Here is a 24580-nt window from a genome sequence, read left to right as displayed (position 1 = left end):
CAGGATGCCGCACCTGATCATGAGCAGCTGGGTATCGGGCACCATCAGGAGGTCTTTATTTTGGAGGAGAGACTTATTGGAGCACCTCAACATTCTGCCACACTGGATCCCTGGCATTACTCTGTGCATAAGGCCAGGCAAGCCAAGATGGCAGATACCTAGTGAATGGGCCAGAGTTGGCCAGTTTTGTGAACCACAAAGTAGCCCAAGAGGGAGAAGTCACAGCAACAGAGAGCTTGGCTGGGAGTTTCTCAGGAAGCTGGAGGCAGCCCAGGGCCTCGTGTTCCTAGAACTTTCCGCCTCTTTTTCCTGGATTTTTTCCAGCCCTAAGCGGTTCTATTTTTCAGCTTTGGCTCTTGCCTGACATTTGAAGGATGAGCTATTAACGATACTAAATTAATAACGTTTATAGAGTATATTTGAGAAGATCATAAAAAAATCAGTAATGTCATCATGTCAAGCAAAGTTTCTGATGGTTTTTTTTTAATTATGCATGTCTTTTATTTTTTTCCCTTCCAACATTGATCCAGAGCTTTCAGAGGGACATTAATCTACCTGACCACATCAGAATCCTTAATTATTCACATCCAGCAGTATATCTAATTCTGCAGAAATTCCCCATGGACTTGCCATTGTTGACGTGGAACCCAGCAGCTCAGCTCTGTCCATCTGCTCACCAAGCCCAGCCCCTCACATCCCTCAAAGACACAAGCTACCTCCCTGACTTATTCTCTACTTTGACACAGAGATGCCCAAGCTTACAATTCAGGGAAGTATAATTTCTCCTAGTGTGATAACTGTAGAGGCGATTTCCCCCTTGGGGAAGGACAAGATGGGGCTGAGGAAAGGATAGTAAACTTAGGGAGTGTGAGCCTTCATCTGCAGGACTCTGGAGCTGGAGACCCTGAGCAAGTTGTTCAGACTTCCGCCTCTGCTTGTGCCTTAGTCAAATGAACTCTGTGACTCCCTCACTGAGCTCAGTCCTGATGATAGCCAATTAAAATCACAGAAAGCCCATTTTAGACCAGCAGAGCCAGGGAAATGCGAAAGAATAAAGAAAATACTAATGCTGGTAATGACAGTCATGAGGATATGAGATAGAGTCACTCAGTGACTGGCGAGTCCTTTGCTGGAGATAGTGGAAGACTCTCCCAGTTGCTGAGAGGGGCAGACAAGAGTGCAGAGCTTCATTGTATAGGCATCTTTTAGTGGAGAAAACAGTTACTATGGTGTTGCTTTGTATAAAGTCTTCATGGGGCAGCTTCCCAACACTCTCAAGTGGGTAGAGAGGGAGGCTAGGGCAGAACAGTTCAAATTGGCAGTGTGAGTGAGCTCAGATGCCCCATTCCTCTGTCCTCCACAAGGCAATGGACAGGACAGGTAGGTAGGATCTCAAAATCGTTTCCATTCTGTGTCTCTTTGTCTCTCTCCTCTCTGGCTTACTCCCTGTCTTCTGCCTTTTCCTCTCCCTCCTGTTCTCTTCTCCTTTCTTCCTCCCTCCTTTTCTCCAATCAACATATGATCTGCTAAATGTCACTCAACAAGCATCTAGTGAGAGTTTTGACTGTGTCATCTGAGGACTGGAAATCACTCCTGCCGTTAGGGACGCTTGGAGTCTAGTTCAGAAGATAGGACTCATTCAGGGCTACTAGGGAGGGCTGAAGGATTCACCACCTCAATTTCAAGAACCCAGACTTATCAGGGCATGTTTCTAAAATTATTTTTTACTATGTCCTCAAAAAAAAACAACCTCTGTGAAACAAACAGTCAAGAGGTTTTGGGAATTGGTAGTTAACTCTAGAAGGGTTGCATTTGGACCCTTTGATATGGTTTGGCTGTGTCCCACCCAAATCTCATTTTGAATTCTAGCTCCCATAATTCCCATATGCTGTGGGAGGGACCTTGTGGGAGATAATTGAATCATAAGGGCAGTTTCCCCCATACTGCTTTTGTGGTAGTATAAGTCTGTCGAGATCTGATGGTTTTATAAGGGATTTCCCCTTTCACTTGGCTTTCTCTCTTGCCTGCTGCCATGTAAGGCATGACTTTGCTCCTCCTCACCTTCCGCCATGATTGTGAGGCCTCCCTAGCCATGTGGAACTGTGAGTCCATTAAACCTCTTTTTCTTTATAAATTACCCAGTCAGGGGTATGTCTTCATCAGCAGCGTGAAAACAGACTAATACACCCTCCAAGAGGAGGGGACGGCAGGCATTACTTGTTAGGCAGGGAACTGACTACAAGCAAGGAAACTGTTGGTGCTGCCTGGGCCCAGGAATCAGTGGACTGGAAGGAAGAAAGGAGAGAGGCTTTTATGGGGGCAGGGGAGGTGGGTCACCACGAAGAACCATTCAAATGTTCTCACCCTAGCCCAAGGTCAACAACTCATTCCTAGTTCCTAGAATCCATATTCAGTATATTCTTGTAAGTGAATGAAAGAATAAATGCATGCATGAAAGCCTGCCTTGAATAAAAGAGGTAGAACAGTGGAAGTACAAGAATTAGAAAAGCACAGCTCTCCAAGGGCCTAAAAGTATTGTAGCTCTAGTAGGAGAAGTTTAATAGGCAGAGATGGCAACGCTAGCTCCACAATCGCACCCATATCAACCCATGTTCGTAGCAGAAACTGACCAGCAGTTGAAATTCCAATTCTGACTGGGGAGCATAAAAAAATATTGATCTTAGCCTCAGTGACTGATTTAATTGGTCTGGGGTGTGGCCTGGACTTTGGACATTTTAATAGGTCTCCAGTGATCCTAATGAACAGGTAGATAGATTTGGGAATCATCAGTTCAGGAAGAAAATAAGACTAATTGAAACTAGGGTTTGTACTGGGAAGCCATGGTAGGGTATTTTATCGAGTGACTTATGATAAACCCATTTTCTCAAGAAAATTATAGGTCTGGGAATGTAGGTTTGTTCTGAAAAGAAATGAGAAGTGTCAGCAAACAAATGGGTTCCACATGTACAGCTACAGTTCCCGTGGAATCCTCTAAGGTCAGTCACATCCTTACATAACCCTAGGCTGGAGTCACAAGGTCAAGTCTCAGCCCTATAAGGAGCCATAAGACTCCAAGTTAGCAAGCGTTAACTTTTACTGCACACCTGCTCTCTCAGACTCAGAGAGGGCCAAATCCACTCACACTATATATTTTAATGTTCCCAGAAACCCTTAAAGGTGGGAACTCCAGGGTAGACATACAAGAGGCAGTGGAGTTCCAGTTTAGACTCACTTCCTTAGAGGGACTTCCCTGAAGTCCAGAGAAGGCTTGGTTCAGAATTCTCACCGCTTTCCACTTGCTGAGAGCAATCTGCTAATGACTTCTAATTACCATGTTTTTGCCATACTTGTTGGAGTCCATGAGAGGAGAAACCTGTGTGTTTTCTTCAACCTCATCTTGGTATCTCTGCTGCCTGATGTAAGGCTTGGCTTTGAGTAGTGGCTCTCTAAGCCTATATAAAGAGGAAGGCTACAGATAAATGAATTAATGAATGAATAAATGAATGATTATATAGTTCCAGGCACTGGCACGAATAGAAAGAGAAGCTATTCGGTTGGTATGGAACACATTCCTGGTGTCACAAATGACACTACAGGGGCAGCCACAGGGTAAAACTAAGCGGAATGAGTTTGTAGCAAATGTGCCATTCTTTCCCATGAGTCCCTGACAGCCCCATCTTCCAGTCAGCACTACAGGGCCTTCTGGGTAAAGAAATGCACTTTGCTGCCTCAGGGGAGTGAGTCTGAGGCTCTTCAGGCAGCAGCTGGATTTGAAGGCTTTCTTTTCTGCTCTGGGGTTAGGGGACCAAAAGACCCTGGACCACAGACTTTAAGGAGGCCCTCACTCTCAGGTGCTCACCCTGCCCTCGCATGCCCCTGAGGGCCAGCGCCTCCTTTAAGTCCTGCTTGACAGGCACCTGTCCTTTCTCACCCTAGTCCAGGCCTTGCTATGACTTCATAAAGAGCACACAGGACTTGGAGCCAAATGAACCTGGTTGCCGTGAGAGGTTTCAGCCCCCAGCAGCCAAATGCCCTTGAGCAGGCCTCATCTGGAAAATAATGACTGTGTCTCAAAGGATGATGAAGGGGAATAAATGAGCAATGTGTTTCAATGAGACAGTATCCGAGAGTGAGTCTAATGCTATTTGAACTGGTTTATCAGTTCCATCACATGCAGTATCCCTCTCGCCCCAGCCATTCAAGAGGAGCATCCACTACGATGGGTGGCAGGTGAGGGAGGGTCTGGGAGAGTCGCTGTTCATAGTGGTGGCTGTGCCAGTCACCGTAGCAGTGCTCCATGTCCAGTCAGCACTTCTGACCGAAAGGCCAACCACCTTCCTTTCTCTCGCGGCATTCTGTAGTTCTGTCACTTGCCAGGAACCTCCTGTCCCACCCACTTTGCCAGTTCTCTGGTTTCTAATGTAGGCTCCATCCTTTCTCCATTTAGCAGCAGAAGGGGGGCATGGCTTGGTGGCAGGGGTGGGTGCTGTGGCACTTCCAGTTCCACAGTCAGCTGTGGACCTGAGCTTTGCAAACTGCCAGGGGAGAGCTCATTCACCAGCATTGAGTGGAACCATGACTGGCCACTCATCCGGTCACCATTGTCCAACTGCAGGCCCAGGCCGGTGCTGCAAGATCATCATCACCCCAGAACAAGAGGCATTTCCCTCTCTAACACCTCCCACCATCAGTGGTGTCCAGCAGCTCCACACTGCTGCCCATTTTCCCCTCTTAGAGTTTCCTTGCTGCCCTTCATATATTTGGTGATTTTTGTGGATAGTCCCAATTTCAAATACTCTCTCCCTCTGGAGCAAAGCTTGGTGAGCTCCTCACTCAACCCATCTTCTCCTTTGTTTTGTTCATGCTGTCCCTTAGCATGGAGTGGCCCTAGCTCCCATCTGCCAAAGCTAGCAGATGCTGTCGGTGTCCCATTCACAACCCCTCGGCCTACCTGCCCACAGTCCTCAGCTCTCTGTGTCTCTTGGCCTGAGAACATTCTCTGGCCAAGGGAATGTCAGAAAGTTCCTGACAGGAAGCAATGTCAATTATATGGGGCACTGGAATGAGCAGATATACACCGCAGCTTCCTGGCCCCTCGGCAGGGTTGAGCCCAGCTACAAACAGGGGTGGCTTGCACAACAATGGACCCTTTCTGGGCCTTGCTGCCTGTCCTGATTCATGTTCTCACTCTCTCCCTTGTGCTTGATGAGAACATCTGCGCATCTCTCAGGCAAAGTCCTTTTGCCCAGCCTTTGTCTGCCTCTGGAGGCATTGAGGCTGGGACACCCAGGATGCTCATCTTCCTGGACCCATCGCAGCCTCAGCTCCTCCATGGCCTCATCTACGGGCCTTTCCCACATCCTGTGCCTCCTCCTTACCCCAGAATGTCACTGAGACACTGCAGTCTAAACTGTGCTTACATCCTGCTTAGGGTTACCTTGATGTTATTCTCCAGCTGGGAGGGGCCCACAACTTCTGCTCCGTTGTAATCCCCCAGCACTGGCACTGGCAGTGCATACATGGGGCCTGGGAACACCTTGATTGTAGGTATTCACGGAGGCACAATGCCCTGCTTAGGAGAAAGGCAATGGTGTATCTTTTCATCTGAATAGGACTTGACAGTTTAACAGCATTATTACATTTACTTGTTACTGCCTTTGATTCCAACAAAGCACAAGTTTGTTACGTTCCTCATGTGAAAAGTGAGGTGGATGAGGCTGGAGGGGTGGTGAGTTCCTGATGGTCACATAGCTAAATGTTTAGAGGCATGTCCTGAGCTCTTTTCCTCCAAACCTTGCCTCGTTCCACAGTGCTGGCTGCTCCCATCTCATGTGCAGATGGTTACACTGGGTCCTCACGATGACTCTGCAAGGCTGCTATTATTACACTCATTCTGCAGATGAGAAAATTGTGACTCAGAGTATAAATTGCTAAAAGACACTCAATCAGAAAGTGGCAGCAGTAAGACTTAAAACTCGGGGACCATGCTCCTATGTGGGAGAGAGAGTATGAGAGGAGCCTTCCCCTGATTCCTTCACCAGCCCTGCTTGTTGCTTTTCTAATGGTTTTGCACATGCACGGAGGAGGTTGGAAAAGGAAAAAGTGAATGTGACAATGTAGTCACTCTTTTTTTGGAGATGAAGTCTCGCTCTGTTGCCCAGGCTGGAGTGCAGTGGCATGATCTCAGCTCACTGCAGCCTCCGACTCCTAGGTTCAAGCAATTATCCTGCCTCAGTCTCCTGAGTAGCTGAGACTACAGGCGTGTGCCACCACACTCGGCTAATTTTTGTATTTTTAGTAGAGATGGGGTTTCCCCACGGTGGTCAGGCTGGTCTTGAACTCCTGACCTCGTGATCCGCCCGCCTCAGCCTCCCAAAGTGCTGGGATTACAGGCATGAGCCACCACGTCCGGCCAGCAATGTAGTCACTCTTAATCCCTAAAATCAGTTCTTCCAGCTGGCTTTATGACGCCACTGTTTCAAACTTTTACTTTCTCTCTCTTCCAACACAACATGGCTTGTGGGTTCTGCATTTCTCCCTCCCCCACAAATTTCTACCATGCCTAAGACTGAACAGGTACTTTCCATTATTGCCGAGTTTGCAAAAGCAGACCTCCAATGTGGGACTGGCAGCAAGTGTTCTAGCCCCACCGCTGCAGGACATGATACTCACAATTGTCATCCACAATGGAGGAGCATTTCAAGCTTTTTTTCTTTTTTGAGATGGAGCCTCACTCTCTCGCCCAGGCTGGAATGCAGTGGTGTGATCTCAGCTCACTGCACCTCCGTCTTTCAGGTTCAAGAGATTCTCCTGCCTCAGCCTCCTGAGTAGCTGGGATTACAGGCACCTCCCACCACACCCAGCTAATTTTTGTATTTTTAGTAAAGACGGAGTTTCACCATGTTGGCCAGGCTGGTCTTGATCAAGGTATTTTTGTTGCTTATACCTCTGTGTAAGTATCAGAGCCTTTCTTGGAAAGAGTGACAGGAGTAGGCATTGAGCAAAGACAAAGGACTTGACTTCACATTTTTGTTTTGTTTGGTTCCCAGTAGGGTAGATAGGCAGTGAACGTAATTTGCCAATGAACTCTTTGATGAAAGCAATTAGCCACTGTTTGCTTGGCATGCCCAGAATTTATTCTTTTTTTTTCCATAAAACTCCATATGGAATAATCCAGAGACCAGTCAATTAGAAAAGTGTTTTCCACTGTAGTGGAAAAAGTATTTGAAGTCAGCTCAGCTGACTTGATCTCTACAATTTGTTCATTGACTTTATTATTTACTCAGTGTGTGACTCAAGGTAGGTCACTTAACCTTTCTGAGGCTCCACACCCTCATTGATAAGATGAAAATAGCATAATAAAGCTGGTATAGAGTTGGTTCTTGACACATATTTGTTATAGGAATGAATGAATGAATTTCAAGGTTAAGAGTATTAAATGAGATAAATGTGGGTGAAATGCTGTAGATTGGTAACTCATCAATGTTTTTCTTTCAGTCTGGTTTAGAAAGCTAAAAGTCAGTAGGTACCACTGAAGAAGATGTTTATGTGGGGAGAGGATGTATATGGGTTGGAAGTGGGGTGGAAGAGACTGCTGCAAGTGCTAAGTTCTGGAGGAAGAAGCCAGGTGGGAAATCACCTCTCATGGCCTTTAATGGCCTCTCCAGCCAGTGTCTCCAGCTCTGGCTGTCACTTCTTGACAGCCCCAAAAAATCCTAGGGTGAAAAGTTGTTTACATGACAACACTCCATCCCAAGTAAGAGATCCAGGCAGTCACCTTCTCTTCTTCCCTCCCCTTTCAAGCATCAAGTGGGGAGAAATCAGGTTTCTGTGTTCTCTCTCCCAGGAGGTAGCTGAGTGGCACAGGAAGGAGAGAGAGGGGATGCAGAGATCCCGAATGGAGGCATTTCTTTGAGCTACTGACCTCCTGATTCCATTGCACAGGAGGCACAGCCAGAACATCCATGACTGTAGCTTGGTCCTCATCAGGCTGGGTCTGAAGTAGCCATGGACACACTGTCTTCTCCATCTTCCACCCATATGGCAGCTGCTGTGGGGAGGGGGGTACCACGTCACTCCCATCTCATCTATTTGGTCTCATCCCAAGTGTCACTTCCTCTTGGAAGTCTTTCCTGACAGCCCCTCCTCCAACAGACTAAGGGGCTCTGGTCATGAGCATCCATAGCTGCTGATGGCCCCTTTCCATGGTTTATAAGGACACTTTGACTGGACTTTTAAGCAAGAAACTTGCCTGCCTAATTTACAGCTGAAGTTCTGGTGTCCAGCACAGTGCCTGGTACCTAGTAAGTTCTCAGAGCATGCTTGTGGAGCAACGAGATCTGTAAATGCATCTACCCCTCCTTCCCTGGCCCTTCCCATCACACAGTCAGGATCACAGAAGGGACCATGTATCAGGAGTTAATGAGTCTCCAAATGAACCTACAACCCACTCACTTGTACAGACTACTTACACTCTTGGTGACCTCACAAGAATATTAGGGGAGTAAAATGGTACAGTGTTTCTACAACATGAAGCTGTTGGGTATTATTGCTACAGAATGAAAGTTTTCTCATGGTGTTTCTTTCAATCCAGTTCTTAAGATCAGTGAGTAGCTAATATCAATATTTATTAAGAATTTATAATGGACTAGGCAGTGTGATAAATGCCTTCTGTGCATCATCCTCATTACATTGTCACAGTGACAATGACAGGGAAGCACTACAGTATTTTCCCATTTTACAGATGAAGCTCCCGGGGCTTAGAGAGGTTAAATAACTTGCCTTCTCCCACCAGACCTTGTATTCATGGAGCTTTCCCCTATTCAGAGGCACAGTGACCCAGATTGCCTTTTGAGTATCTTCAACGGCTATACCTCTGTTCAAAGCAAGATTTATTGACGGAGCTAATCAATTAAGCAATCGTTATTTATTGAGTCCCTCATGAATTATTCAATATTTATTGAGCAGTCTCCATGTAGCTAGCACTTGTTCAATGAGCCATGGAGGATACAAGCAAGGTGTAGGATTCAGCCTTCATCTTCAGGGAGCTTGAAATCTAGCAGGGGATCGGAGGGGGGAGGTTGACAATATTAAATTACATGAAGAAATAAGTACTCACATTTTACATCGATCAGCACAAATGGCATATTATATTCAAAGAAAGAGAGGAGACAGAGCCTCTCTAATATTCAATATAGTGTAAGATTCATGAAAATGGTGGGGCTTAGTATCCTTCAGAAGCAGGTAGCAGTAGGCTAGGAAAAAGGTGGAGAAGAAGGTATTTCAGATGGGAAAAAGCAGCATAGGCAAAAACACAGAAAGCGCATGGGATGTTTCAGCGCTTAGCACAGAGAGATCCCACTAAATGGAGGGTGCTAGCTAGAGAGTTGTTCTTACAGAAAACATTAAATACAAGAGCCCTGGGCTTGCTTCCTCAGCACCCAGCATGGTGCCTAACACAGAGTAAGCACTCCTTATGTGTTTGTTGAACTGAGCTCATTAAAAAAAAAATGAAATAAATAAAGGAGATAGTCAGTCCCTGACCTGCACCAGGAACTTAGCATCTCATAGAATAGAAAACACATGTATGTATCTACTTACGGCACAAATGAAAAGTGCTAAGTGCTGTTGGTACTATGACAAAAAAAAAAAAAATTTGCCAGAATAGGTAATATAATTTCCCCTCTTTGGAAAGCATCTAGAAGTGCTGATAAAATTCAGAAAAGTAACCATATTTTTTAATGCATGCACTGAATTGACAAGAGAACAAGAGAAATCCCTAGAAGTAAAAAATGAAGTGAAAACACAAATCTGAGAATTGGAAGGACAGTTTGGTCAATTTGGATGAATTTAAGTACAATGATGCTCCCTCCCTAAAAAATTCCACTTGCCAGCAGAGGCAGCCCATTCTCCTCTATGCAAAACACCAGCTTATCGTTGCTTAAAGACCAGCTAAAGACCTCACCTACAGCAGTCATGAAGCTATGCTAAAGTCTTGGGCTTCTGCCAATCCCCAGTGATTGGAACCTCTATTTCCATAGTTGTACAGAGGCAAGAGACAAAATCTGGATCCGTGCAAGGGGCTGGGGGAGATGAGTTAGAGACCTCCACACAAAGCCAAGACATTGAGTGATCTCACCCTCAATGTAAGATGGGCTACACCCATGCTGTGTGGGGTGGCCTCTGATCTCCATCAGGCCTTGCTCTAATTGGTGGACCATAGTACTGTCTGTGATCTTCGGGGATTAGTGTCAGCTCTCAGCGAATATTTAGTAATCTACCCCACCGAAGACTAGTTAGTTCCCTTTCTTCCATGCACACAAATCCTAATAAATGGCTATAGGTCTCTGTGGGTGAAGTTTAGGAAATCAAATAAATATGCAGCATAAACTTGCATCAGGGTTGTAGAGTCCTTCTTTACAGTCACCTAGTCTTTCCTTTAATCAAGAGTCTCTGGGTTGGTGAACTGCCTCAGTTCTTAGAATTAGGCGAAGGGCCACAACTTTTGGTGCCAAGATTTGGGTCATCGGTCTTAGAACTTTTTCAGTTCTTTATATCAAGTAAAACATTGCTTTCAGCCTTAGAGACTGAGTTAGTAACAAACTACTTTCATTACTAAGCATTCCACAAATGAATTACGTTCTATCAAAGACTCCTTTGAAGTCTACCCATTATGATTACCATAAGTCAACCTTAGAGATGTTAAATAATTTGCCCTCTCCCATCAAAGAAGGTTATTTAACGTCTCTGAGCCCCAGGAGCTTCATCTGTAAAATGGGAAAATACTGTAGCGCTTCCCTCTGATTGTCACTGTGACAATGCAATGAGGAGGATGCACAGAAAGCATTTTTCACAATGCTTAGAGCATTATAAATGCTTAACAAATATTCATTGATATTAGCTGCTCATTAGGCCCTATTGCATTTTTTTCAGCAAAGGTGCCCATTGTGGTTTTGTTGGTTAAGGGCTGCCCCTCGGCTTCTGCCATTGCTGGGTACCATCATCTCCATCAAAATTACCGAACCATCTACCATGACCCATCCTTCCTACGGAGAACAGGCATTATAGAGCTTTTCAAGGAGGCTGGCTTCCCCTTCACCAATCTATTTCCCAGGGTGTTTGTTTTGTTTTGTTTTGTTTTATTGTTGCTGTTTTGTTTTTATTTATTTGTTTGCTTTTTGGTGAAGAAAGCGTCCTCTGAGTCCTCCAGGGAGATATTACAGTGAGGATGAGTGGGTCTCACATGCGACACATCCACTCCAATTTGCCCATGTCTTTTCAGAGGTTGGATTTCTTCCTCTATATTATACCAAAGAAATGTGGCTTCATCATTTACTGTAATTCCACTGATTTCAAGTTGCAATCAACATTCCAAGCACACTGTCGGGGCACTTCTCAGCTGTTCTAGCTAACACACCAAATCTAGAATCTTCATTAAGTGCACTCATATCAATAAATTTGACTCAATTCTACACAGTGTTTCTTTTTCTCTGATCTGGCGCTCCTGAAATCTATTGCCACACATACTCCTGTTTTATTTTTATTTTTATTTTTTGAATTAGCTCGACCTTGCCATTCTTTCACTATGTAAAATAACAACCATTTCCCTGAGCCCTGTAGGCAATGGGGAGTGGTGAAGGTGGGTCTTAAAAGACATCAATATACTATGCAAGGTTACTGCTTCAGTGGGGGTTTTTAGCTGCCCTTTAAGCAAGGATAGGCTGATGTTTTGGATAGAGGAAGATGGGCTGCTTCTGCTGATAAGTGGAATTTTTTAAGGAGGGAGCATCTTGGTACTTAAGTTCATCCAAATTGACCGAAATATCTACCTGCCAAAGCTCATGTCCCATTCTTCCTTAATCAGTGCCCTCACTTTTACATAAGAAACTTAGGACAGTCATACATTCAATTTGTGTAGTAATTCTCAAACTACAAGATCAAATTTTGCAATGAATTTTTAGGTACCTTGGTTATATTGCTATGGTAGATGAGATAATATTTTAGTGCAATTATAGAAACATCTGGTTTCCTGACATTACCTTGAATGAGAATTTAAAGGACTGGGCTTGTCATTTTCTTTCTCTAAGCTTTTCAGGACAGTCATATGTATTCACCCCACCCTACCATCCTTGAAGTTCTCATTTATTATCATAGTCTATTAAGTAACCAAGAAGTTGGGTCTTCATAGCCTTGCCTTAAATCAGGACAGTCATATGTATTCACCCCACCCTACCATCCTTGAAGTTCTCATTTATTATCATAGTCTATTAAGTAACCAAGAAGTTGGGTCTTCATAGCCTTGCCTTAAATAGTAATTCATTTCAAGAATTACAGGTGTTCATCAAGAGACCATAAAGAAATTCAAAAAGCAAGCCAGAACTGTGAGAAGATGTTTGCTACACAAACAGAAAGGGTTAGTATTCAGAGTATATAAAGAACTTTTATGAATCAATAAGAAATCAGGACAAAGATACGACGAGGCATTTAACATAAAAACACTGGTACAGCCAAGAAAATTATAATAAAGATACTTATAGTTATTAGAGGAATGGAAATCAAAACATCTACCATTTAGTGCCATCAAAATCACACACAGAATTTCCTGAGTCTGACAATATCAAATATCAGCAAGACAATGGCATTTTCATACACCAGAGATGACAGTGTAAATTAGGCCAACTCCTTGGAAAATAATGTGGTTTTCTGATGACAAAGCATAAAATGCAAATACTCTACCAGCCAGCAAATCCACTTCAGGAGAAACTCTTGAACATCTGCAAGTATGATTATAACAAAAATATTTATAATAGTAAATATTTGGGGGGAAAAAAATCTACCAACAGAAGAAGGTATAAATACAGTGTGGCAATGTATAATAAGTGCAAAAGAATTAACCAGAGCTCCCTCTATTAACATAGGTGACCATTACAATATACTTGGGAGGGAAAAAGATTGCAAAGCGTGATTCAATTTATAAGACATTCATAGATATGAACATCCAACAATACATACTTTTAAAATAAATACCTATGGTGCTCTTGATGAGCTTGGAGCATTGTGGACTATTTGCCTGACCTAGGCACTTGCACCCACGTGAACTTAAATAAACCTCCATTGTGTTGGTAGCAACACCTGCAGCATAAATGCTATGATCTCTATTTTTGCAAATGAGAGACATTAATCATTCACCCAACAGTGTGCAGCAGGTGGTAGTGAGAACTAAAACCCAGATGGTCTGGGTCCAAGGTCCCAGTTTTTCCCACCTGACCACAGCCAACACGTGTGGCCACCTGGTAACCCACATCTCACTCATCTCTCCTCTTCTGACACGTAACGTCTCTATTGTCTGACTGACTTTTATGCTGTCTTTTACTCTCAGCCCCTCATGCTGTCTCTTGTCTCCAAGCCCAGATCTTAAAGGGGTCTTTGGGGGTGAGACTGTGCCTTAAGTAATTGCTATATTTATTGTGGTGTCTAGTACTGGCCTAGACAATCAATTAATCAATTCATTGAGGGTGAGTTAGAAGAGTGGCTTATGGAAAATCCTCCAGGACTAGAAACGATTCGGCGGGACATTAAATTTTGGAATGAAGTTGGTCATGGGCAGGCGGCAAGCACATGTAGTGAAGGCAGCTGAGTTGCTTACGTCGGAGAGCACAAAGATCCCTTTGATTATATAATAAAAGCTATTAACCACCTTCCCAAGATGTTCCCAACACATCTGCAAACACACAAACACAACGTTCTGTACACACATTAACCTCAGGGTAAGGATCTTGGGATATAGCACTGGCCTGGAATTACAGTCAAAGTGCCCAGTGATGTCAATCTGCTTTAGGGACCAACTCCATCCTAATGAGAGTGTCTTACCAGTGGCATTGGGGGAGAATTCTGCCTGAAACTCGCCTCTGACAGTCCTGGATCTCCTTAGTCTCTGGTTATCTCACTTTCTCTTTGTATTAGCTTTTCATATTCACGTTTATCTATAATCAGGCCTTCATGTATTCTCCCTACCTCACCAACTTTGGCCAGCTCTTCTCACTCTGGTTTCCTGGTCACAGCTTCGTGGACTTACTTAGCATGCTAACCTCTGGCACTCCCTGTAGGTGGACACTTGGCCAGGCTCAGCCTGGGATTCCAGATTCTCAGCTTCCTTCCCTGATTTGAGCCTAGCCCTGCTCCAATGAGACCTCCCCTGGGTGTCCCAACATCAGCACTTTCCCAGTCTCTGATCATCTAAGTAATCTCTTTCATCACCCCGAGGCTCAGGTGCCTTGCCTGAGAATGAGGAAAGTGACAAGTATCTCACAGCATTACTGAGAATACTAAATGTGACCTCTGTGTGTGTGTTGTATGTGAGAAAGTGTGGGGCTCTGACAGAAAAAAAAAAAAGAGTGTGACACACTTGCTGATTGAAGGCACTATTTTCTGTTTGTAGCTCATGCTGAATAAAAGTGCCATAAAATTATTATTATTATTTCCATCATCATCAATAAGAAAAGTGGCTGTTGGGTGCCAGAATTCTTTTCACCATATGACAATGGATACAGCTTTATTAGTAGAGGAAACGCCAGCTCTGAGCACGCCTTATCTGGGAGCAATGGAGGTGTCAAAGAGAAAGACTAAGGCCCATATGCATGGCTAGTTCACCTATAGGTAGCCCTTAAGCTGCTCCACACTGCATTTGGCAGGTGTGAGGATTCCAAAGCTTAGAAGGACCCAGGGGCTGGCAGTGCCCAGGAGGCCTGCCTTTGAGCCCTCTCCCTCTATCAGATCTTGACAAAGGCAGGGGCTGTGCACTGGTCCTGGGTGGCCTATTTTTGGGATAATTGCCATGCTGCTTTTTTGAGTGACTTGCCTCAAAGATACGGGGATGAAAGTCAAAAATGGGGAGCCTTGGGCTGGGTGTGGCAGCTAACACCTGTAATTCCAGCATTTTGGGAAGCTGAAGGAGGAGAATTGCTTGAGGCCAGGAGCTCAAGACTAGCCTGGGCAACATAGTGAGGCCTTGTGTTTACAAAAGAAAAAAAAAAATTTAAAAATTACCTGAGCGTGGTGGTTCATTCCTGTAATTCCAGCTACTCAGAAGGTTGAGGTGGGAGGACATCTGAGCCCAGGAGTTCATGCCACTGCACTCCCATCTAGGTGCCCGAGTGAGATCCTGTCACTAAAAAACATTTTTTAAAATGGTGAGTCTTGTCTCACCTCTATACCCCAGGCTTCCCCACAAATACTCTAGCAGCTTCTACTTGAGTGCCTTAGCCATCAGCTCTGGGCCTGGCCTGACTCCACCCTGCCATTGCTGGCCTAATCACAGGTCCTCCTCCTGTTTCTCCAAAGGTCTTCCTGCCTCCTGATCCTGATCACTTGTTCCACAGTCAACCCCTTCCTTGCTGGCTAACTCCTCCTTTTCCCTCATCCCCTCCCTGATTACTCCATATGTTACTCTCTAGGCAATAATCCTTTAGGTTATTGTTAGTAACAATTTAATTGTAGCTATCACTGATGAGTTAATATTAGCCATCATTTATAGAGCAAATGCTAGATGCCAAGTCATCTGCTGAGCATCTTAGATGCATTATTTAAACCTTACATTCCTAAGAGTTGGATTCATTATCTTTATTTTTATTAATTATGCTTTAAGTTCTGGGGTACATATGCAGAACGTGCAGGTTTGTTACATAAGTACACACGTACCCTGGTGGTTTGCTGCACCCATCAACCTGTCACCTACATTAAGTATTTCTCCTAATGCTATCCCTCCCCTAGCCATCCCCCAACAGGCCCCAGTGTGTGATGTTCCCCTCCCTGTGTCCATGTCTTCTCATTGTTCAACTCCCACTTATCAGTGAGAACATGTGGTGTTTGATTTTCTGTTCTTGTGTTAGTTTGCTGAGAATGATGGTTTCTAGCTTCATCCACGTCCCTGCAAAGGACAAGAACTCATCCTTTTCTATGGCTTCATAGTATTCCATGGTGTATATGTGGCACATTTTCTTTATCCAGTCTATCATTGGTGGACATTTGGGTTGGTTCCAAATTTTTGCTATTGTGAATAGTGCCGCAATAAACATACATGTGCATGTGCCTTTATAGTAGAATAATTTATAATCCTTTGGCCCAGTAATGGGATTTCTGGGTCAAATGGTATTTTGAGGAATTGCCACACTGTCTTCCACAATGGTTGAACTACTTTACACTCCCACCAACAGTGTAAAAGCGTTCCTATTTCTCCACATCCTCTCCAGCATCTGTTGTTTCCTGACTTAATGATTACCATTCTAACTGGCAGGAGATGGTATCTCATTGTGGTTTTGATTTGCATTTCTCTAATGACTAGTGATAATGAGCATTTTTCATATGTTTGTTGGCTGCACAAATGTCTTCTTTTGAAAAGCGTCTGTCCATATCCTTTGCCCACTTTTTGATGGGGTTGTTTTTTTCTTGAAAATTTAAGTTCTTTGTAGATTTTAGATATTAGCCCTCTGTCAGATGGATAGATTGCAAAAATTTTCTCCCATTCTGTAGGTTGTCTGTTCACTCTGATCATAGTTTCTTTTGCTGTGCAGCAGCTCTTTAGTTTGATTAGATCCCATTTGTCAATTTTGGCTTTTGTTGCCATTGCTTTTGGTGTTTTAGACGTGAAGTCTTTGCCCATGCCTATGTCCTGAATGGTGTTGCCTAGGTTTTTTTCCCAGGATTTTTATGATTTTAGGTCATAACGTTTAAGTCTTTAATCCATCCTGAGTTGATTTTTGTATAAGGTGTAAGGAAGGGGTCCAGTTTCAGTTTTCTGTGACTAGCCAGTTTTGCCAACACCATTTATTAAATAGAGAATCTTTTCCCCATTGTTTGTTTGTGTCAGGTTGTAGATCAGATGGTTGTAGTTGTGTGGTGTTATTTCTGAGGCCTCTGTTCGGTTCCATTGGTCTATATATCTGTTTTGGCACCAGTACCATGGTGTTTTGGTTACTGTAGCCTTGTAGTATAGTTTGAAGTCAGGTAGCATCATGGCTCCAACTTTGTTCTTTTTGCTTAGGATTGTCTTGGCTTTGTGGGCTCTTTTTTGGTTACATATGAACTTTAAAGTAGTTTTTTTCCAATTCTGTGAAGAAAGTCAATGGTAGCATAATGGGGATAGCATTGAATCTATAAATTACTTTGGGCAGTATGGCCATTTTCATGATACTGATTTTTCCTGTCCATGAGCATGGAATGCTTTTTCCATTTGTTTGTGTCCTCTCTTATTTCATTGAGCAGTGGTTTGTAGTTCTCCTTGAAGAAGTCCTTCACATCTCTTGTAAATTGGATTCCTAGGTATTTTATTCTCTTTGTAGCAATTGTGAATAGGAGTTCACTCATGGTTTGGCTGTTTGTCTGTTATTCATGTATAGGAATGCTTGTGATTTCTGCACATTGATTTTGTATCCTGAGATTTTGCTGAAGTTGCTTATCAGCTTAAGGAGATTTTGGGCTGAGACAATGGGGTTTTCTAAATATACAATCATGTCATCTGCAAACCGACACAATTTGACTTCCTCTCTTCCTATTTGAATACCCTTTATTTCCTTCTCTTGCCTGACTTCCCTGGCCAGAACTTCCAACACTATGTTGAATAGGAGTGGTAAGAGAAGGTATCCTTGTCTTGTGCCAGTTTTCAAAGGGAATGCTTCCAGTTTTTGCCCATTCAGTATGACATTGGCTGTGGATTTGTCATTATTTTGAGATATGTTCCATTGATACCTAGTTTATTGAGAGTTTTCAGCATGAAGGGGTGTTGAATTTTTGTCAAAGGCCTTTTCTGCATCTATTGAGATAATCATGTGGTTTTTGTGATTGGTTCTGTTTATGTGATGGATTACATTTATTGATTTGCGTATGTTGAATGAGCCTTGCATCCCAGGTATAAAGCCAACTTGATGGTGGTGGATAAGCTTTTGGATGTGCTGCTGGATTTGGTTTGCCTGCATTATATTAAGGATTTTCACATTCATGTTCATCAGGGATATTGGCCTGAAATTTTCTTTTTTTGTTGCTTCTCTGCCAGGTTTTGGTATCCGGATGATGCTGGCCTCATAAAATGAATTAATTAGGGAGGATTCCCTCTTTTTCTATTGCTTGGAATAGTTTCAGAAGGAATGGTATCAGCTCCTCGTTGAACCTCTGCAAGAATTCAGCTGTGAATCCATCTGGTCCTGGACTTTTTTTGGTTGATAGGCTATTAAATTACTGCCTCAATTTCAGAACTTGTTATTGGTCTATTTGGGGGTTTGACTTCTTCCTTGTTTAGTCTTGGGAGGGTGTATGTCCAGGAATTTATCCATTTCTTCTAGATTTTCTAGTTTATTTGCGTAGAGGTGTTTATAGTATTCTCTGATGGTAGTATGTATTTCTGGGAGATCAATCAGTGGTGATATCCCCTATATCAATCATTTTTTATTGCTTCTATTTGATTCTTCTCTCTTATTAGTCTGGCTAGTGGTCTGTCTATCTTGTTTATCTTTTCAAAACACCAGCTCCTGGATGCATTGATTTTTTGAAGAGTTTTTCACGTCTTTATGTCCTTAACTTCTGCTCTGATCTTAGTTATTTCTTGTCTTCTGCTGGCTTTTGAATTTGTTTGCTGTTGCTTCTCTAGTTCTTTTAATTTTGATGTTAGGGTGTCAATTTTAGATCTTTCCTGCTTTCTCTTGTGGGCATTTAGTGCTATAAATTTCACTCTACACACTGATTTAAATGTGTCCTAGAGATTCTGGTACATTGTGTCTTCATTCTCATTGGTTTCAAAGAACATCTTTATTTCTGCCTTCATTTTGTTATTTACCCAGTAGTCATTCAGGAGCATGTTGTTCAGTTTCCATGTAGTTGTGTGGTCTTCAGTGAGTTTCTTAATCCTGAGTTCTAATTTGATTGCGCTGTGGTCTGAGAGACTGTTTGTTATGATTTCTGTCCTTTCACGTTTGCTGAGGAGTGCTTTACTTCCAACTATGTGGTCAATTTTGGAATAAGTGCTATGTGGTGCTGAGAAGAATGTATATTTTGTTGATTTGGGGTGGAGAGTTCTGTAGATGTCTATTAGGTCTTCTTGGTCCAGAGCTGAGTTCAAGTCCTGAATATCCTTGTTAATTTTCTGTCTTGTTGATCTGTCTAATGTTGACAGTGGGGTGTTAAAGTCTCCCATTATTATTGTGTGGGAGCCTAAGTCTCTTTGTAGGTCTCTAAGGACTTGCTTTATGATTCCGGGTGCTCCTGTATTGGGTGCATATATATTTAGGATAGTTAGCTCTTCTTGTTGCATTGATCCCTTTACCATTATGTAATGGCCTACTTTATCTCTTTTGATCTTCGTTGGTTTAAAGTCTGTTTTATCAGAGATTAGGATTGCAACTCCTGCTTTTCTTTTTGCTTTCCATTTGCTTGGTAAATATTCCTCCATCCCTTTATTTTGAGCCTATGTGTGTCTTTGCATGTGAGATGGGTCTCCTGAATACAGCACACTGATGGGTCTTGACTCTTTATCCAATTTGCCAGTCTGTTATCTTTTCATTGGGGCATTTAGCCCGTTTACACTTAAGGTTAATATTGTTATGTGTGAATTTGATCCTGTTATTATGATGCTAGCTGGTTATTTTGTCCATTAGTTGATGCAGTTTCTTCATAGTGTTGATGGTTTTTACAGTTTGATTGTTTGTGCAGTGGCAAAACTGCATGTTGAGTGCTTCCTTCAGGACCTTTTGTAAGGTGGGCCTGGTGGTGACAAAATATCTCAGCATTTGCTTGTCTATAAAGGATTTTATTGCTCCTTCAATTCTGAAGCTTACTTTGGCTAGATACGAAATTCTGGGTTGAAAATTCTTTTCTTTAGGAATGTTGAATATTGGCCCTGACTGTCTTTTGGCTTGTAGGGTTTCTGCAGAGGGATCCACTGTTAGCCTGATGGGCTTCCCTTTGTGGGTAACCTGACCTTTCTCTCTGGCTGCCCTTAACTTTTTTTATTTCAACCTTGGTGAATCTGACAATTGTGTGTCTTGGAGTTGCTCTTCTCCAGGAGTATCTTTGTGGCATTCTCTGTATTTCCTGAATTTGAATGTTGGTCTGCCTTGCTAGGTTGGGGAAGTTCTCCTGGATAATATCCTGCAGAGTGTCTTCCAACTTGGTTCCATTCTCCCCGTCACTTTCAGGTACACCAATCAAACGTAGATTTGGTCTTTTCACAGTCCCATATTTCTTGGAGGCTTTATTAGTTCCTTTTTATTCTTTTTTCTCTAATCTTGTCTTCTCGCTTTATTTCATTAACTTGATCTTCAATCTCGGATATCCTTTCTTCCACTTGATTGATTTGGTTATTGATACTTAGGTATGCTTCATGAAGTCCACGTGCTGTGTTTTTCAGCTACATCAGGTCATTTATGTTCTTCTCTAAACTTGTTATTCTAGTTAGCAATTTGTCTAACCTTTTTTCAAGGTTCTTAGCTTCCTTGCAGTGGGTTAGAACATGCTCCTTTAGCTCAGAGGAGTTTGTTATTACCCACCTTCTGAAGCCTACTTCTGTCAGTTTATCAAACTCTGCATCCAGTTTTATTCCCTTGCTGGCAAGGAGTAGGCATTCGGGTTTTTGGAATTTTCAGCCTTCTTGCTCTGATTTCTCCCCATCTTTGTGGATTTATGTTGGTGACCTTCAGATGGGGTCTCTGAGTGGACCTGCTATTCCTTTCTGTTTGTTAGTTCTCCTTCTAATAATCAGGCCCCTCTGCTGCAGGTCTGCTGGAGTTTCCTGGAGGTCCACTCCAGACCCCCTTTGCCTGCGTATCACCAGCAGAGGCTGCAGAACAGCAAAGATTGCTGCCTGTTCTTTCCTTTGGAAGCTTCATCCTGGAGGGGCATCTGCCAGATGCCAGCCAGAGCTTTCCTGTATGAGGTGTCTGTCAGCCCCTACTGGGAGGTGTCTCCCAGTCAGGATACAGGGGCATCAGGTACCCAACTTCAGGAGGCAGTCTGACCCTTAGAAGAGCTTGAACGCTGTGCTGGGAGGTCCACTGCTCTCTTCAGAGCCATCAGGCAGGGACGTTTAAGTCTGCTGAAGCTGTGCCCACAGCTGCCACTTCCCCCAGGTGTTCTGTCCCAGGGAGATGGGGGTTTTAATCTATAAGTTGACTGGAGCTGCTGCCTTTTTTTCAAAGATGCCCTACCCAGAGAGGAGAAATCTGGCAGTCTGGCCACAGCAGCCTTGCTGAGCTGCAGTGGGCTCCACCCAGTTTGAACTTCCAGGTGGCTTTGTATACACGGTGGGGGTAAAACCACCTACTCCAGCCTTAGCAATGGCAGATGCCCCTCCCCTCACCAAGATCGAGTGTCCCAGGTTGAACTCAGGCTGCTGCTGTGCTGGCAGTGAGAATTTCAAGCCAGTGGATCTTAGTTTGCTGGCTCTGTGGGAGTAGGACCTGCCTAGCCAGACCACTTGGCTCCCTGGCTTCAGCACCCTTTCCAGGGGAGTGAATGGTTCTGTCATGCTGGCGTTCCAGGCGCCACTAGGGTATGAACAAAAAAACAGCTCTTGTAGCTAGTTCAGTGTCTGCCCAGATGGCTTCCCAGTTTTGTACTTGAAACCCAGAGTCCTGCTTGGGTAGGCACCAGAGGGGGGTCTCCTGGTCTGCGGGTTGTGAACGCCATGGGAAAAGCACAGTATCTAGGCTGGAGTGCATGGTTCCTCATGCTCAATGCCCCACCCTGTTTTGGCTTGCTCTCTGTGGGCTGCACCCAGTGTCTAACCAGTCCCAATGAGATGAACTGGGTACCTCAGTTGGAAATGCAGAAATCACCTGCCTTCTGCATCAGTCTCGCTGGGAGCTACAGACTGGAGCTGTTCCTATTCGGCCATCTTGCCAGCCGAGATCTTATCTTTCTTTTATAGATGCATTGTCTGAAGTAAATTGCAGCACCTGCACACCACGTCAAGTTGGTTGACTTCAAAGTCTTTTCCTCTTACCAGTGTTTCTCCACGTGAGAGAGATGTGCCCTCTTTTAAGGGAACAACATTTTGCATGGATCCCCTTAAATAGTTTTAAGACATCTGAAAACATAAAATTAGATATTAATTTATTATACTTACCCCCTTAAATAGTCGTAGCACCTGGATCTGTCAGGATAGGCAGTAATAACAAAAGTCCCCCCAAATCTTAGTGGCTGCAAACATTTATTGTTTCTTGGAGTAGCAGGGAGCTCATCTGACCCAGCAGCCACCAATACCGCACCAGTCACGTCCTGGCAAGAGACAGAGGACACCTAAACTAAAGACTTTGAGGAGAAGTTTATTATTTATTTGTACTACTTACAAGGCAAAGAGGGGGTTCGGGGAAGTGGTAAGTTATAGTTTAGTACCAGCAGGCTAGAAATGCCTAGCCACCCTTACCCTGAAGGGACAAGGTGCAGAAGCAGTTACCAGCACCTGGAGAGTGACTGACAGAGGGGTGCAGCCAATCCAGATGGACCTGGCACATGGAGCCAAGGGACTCATTCCTACTCTTTTGATCCCATTCGCCTCCTGCCCTGCAGTTTCCTGATGGAACGCCCCATTGGCCAAGCCCAACTGGAAGTTAGAATAGAAGGGAGACCATGGACCCAGTTTCTACAGACCTGCTTCCAGCAAAGGTACAGAGGAGTTGGGATGCACCTGGAGCAGCACGCAGGGAGATACTTAGTGCAATGAGGCAAAGGCAGCACTGGGGAGACTCACACTGCAGCTAAATACTGTGAAGCGTCACTTCGCACTCACTAGCCAGAACTAATCATGTGTCCTGCTCAACAGAAGGGGGCCCCACCGTGGTGTTTTACCACATGTCTGGAAAGAGAAGAACGGGCTGTCTGTGGCAGCCACAAACCCGAAACAAATTTAAAGATTAAATACAAAGAAGATGACAGAATCCAAACAATTCAAATTAACAAAATTAACTCAATATTACAGTCGGTATTGCTTTGCTAAAACTCAGTCAACCACCCAGGACATGAGCACATCCAACAGGTCCTCTGAGTTTGGCTTGCCTCTGCTTCCACGTGCCTTGTGACAGTTCAATTCTCCCACGAACACACCAGCATCCATGAAGTCATTTGGTTTTCACTTGGCAGGAGTGTGCCATTTACATTGCAATTTCCCCTCTGTTCTTTTCTATCTAGACTGCATCAATTATTGTAGTGCTAATTGTTACAGACATGACCACAATGCCAAGGCGAATGGGGACAATGAAATCAATGGCCGGTTTTAAGGTAGTTATCTATATGGTCTGGGAAAATGCTTACATTAATTTTTTTGGATTGCCATTGAATCGAAAACAAAGTTAAGCAATTCTCATGGAGAAGCCAGAGATCCCTTAGAAACAGTTTATACTAGTCCTTTCTTTTTCCTCCTTCTCCCCCCAGCACAGGGAAGGCGGAGGTGCTAATACCTTAGTCAGCCTGGAAGGTGTATCTCTTGGTCCTTCCACCCTCATTCCTCTGCTCTCTCACCTTCTCCTCTTTGCAGTGCATCAATGCCCTCCTTAACTCAAGAGCCCTGGCTTTTCTGTATCCTGAGCTGCTTCCTGACTCAGACTGATCCAGAAGGCTCTGTCTCCATCCTTGCCTATCAGCCCTGACACCTGGGATACTCTCTTCATTCTTTCCAGCCCCAACTATTTTAAGTAATCCCTGAGTCACACATCTGAACATGTTTCTGCCATATAACGACAAGCTGAGGTTTCCAGAGAACATTTTCTTACTCACTACAACTCTCTACTGATATCACCCTCTCACATCTACATGACCAGAGCAGTCCAGGTCTCCAAGCCCTGTATAGTACATACCTACCTTAGAGGCCTCTGGATAGGCTTCAAGTGATCTCTTCACATTCTAAAATTGAATGCAACATTTTATGTGTAGGTATTCAAGTACATCTTGTTTGTGGGAGTGAGAGGTTGTCCAGAATTTCATCAGATTCTCGAAGAGGTCTGGGACCTAATGAATGCTGATGTCTTCTGTTTTACACTGTTCATTTAAAACTTCATGATACTCATTTCCATTTTACAGAAAACTTCTCTGTACTTCTGTTAAAACAAAATAATGTAAGATCCTCCATTTATATATGTAATATATGTGTTATATATGTAATATATGTAATATATATGTAATATATATGTGTTATATATGTAATATATGTTTTATATATGTTTTTTATATATATATATATATAGTAGAATGCAGACACTATGTCAAATACTGTCTGTGGTCTACATATAGCCAAGTGTCCTTTGTCCTTCCTGTAAGAACCTGATTTTGAATGGGTGTTCATTCTCCAGTGCATCAGATACTTTGGCTTCCTTCTTCTTCCAGTAGTTAATCATGATTCAGTTAAGCTAGATGAGTATTCTATTATTGCACAACAAATTACCACCAACTTAGTGGCTTAAAATAACACATATGTGATGTCACAATTTCTGTCAGTCAGAAGTCTAGCCATGGCTTACCTGGGCCCTCTTCTCTGGGTTCCACAAGGCTGGACTCAAGAGTCAGCCTGCGTGTGTTCTCATCTGGGAGTTTGGAGAAGAATCTG

The 24580-nt window shown here is 43.5% G+C and overlaps 1 long non-coding RNA gene across 1 annotated transcript; it reads right to left on the bottom strand.

Annotated features, from left to right (window-relative positions):
• Nucleotides 1–8907: 8907 nt before the first annotated feature.
• Nucleotides 8908–24358, bottom strand: LOC134740100 (uncharacterized). The gene is made up of 5 exons (XR_010127335.1): nt 24298–24358; nt 23839–24074; nt 22109–22260; nt 15046–15166; nt 8908–9055 (listed from the first exon to the last, which is right to left on the bottom strand). It is a non-coding gene; the product is annotated as an uncharacterized LOC134740100 (long non-coding RNA).
• Between the last annotated feature and the right edge of the window lie 222 nt (nt 24359–24580).

This window comes from Pongo pygmaeus, chromosome 7 (genome assembly GCF_028885625.2).
Source record: "Pongo pygmaeus isolate AG05252 chromosome 7, NHGRI_mPonPyg2-v2.0_pri, whole genome shotgun sequence".
Lineage (NCBI taxonomy): Eukaryota > Metazoa > Chordata > Mammalia > Primates > Hominidae > Pongo > Pongo pygmaeus.
Note: the sequence above shows the minus strand (reverse complement) of the source record. Positions and strands in the feature narration are given on the sequence as shown.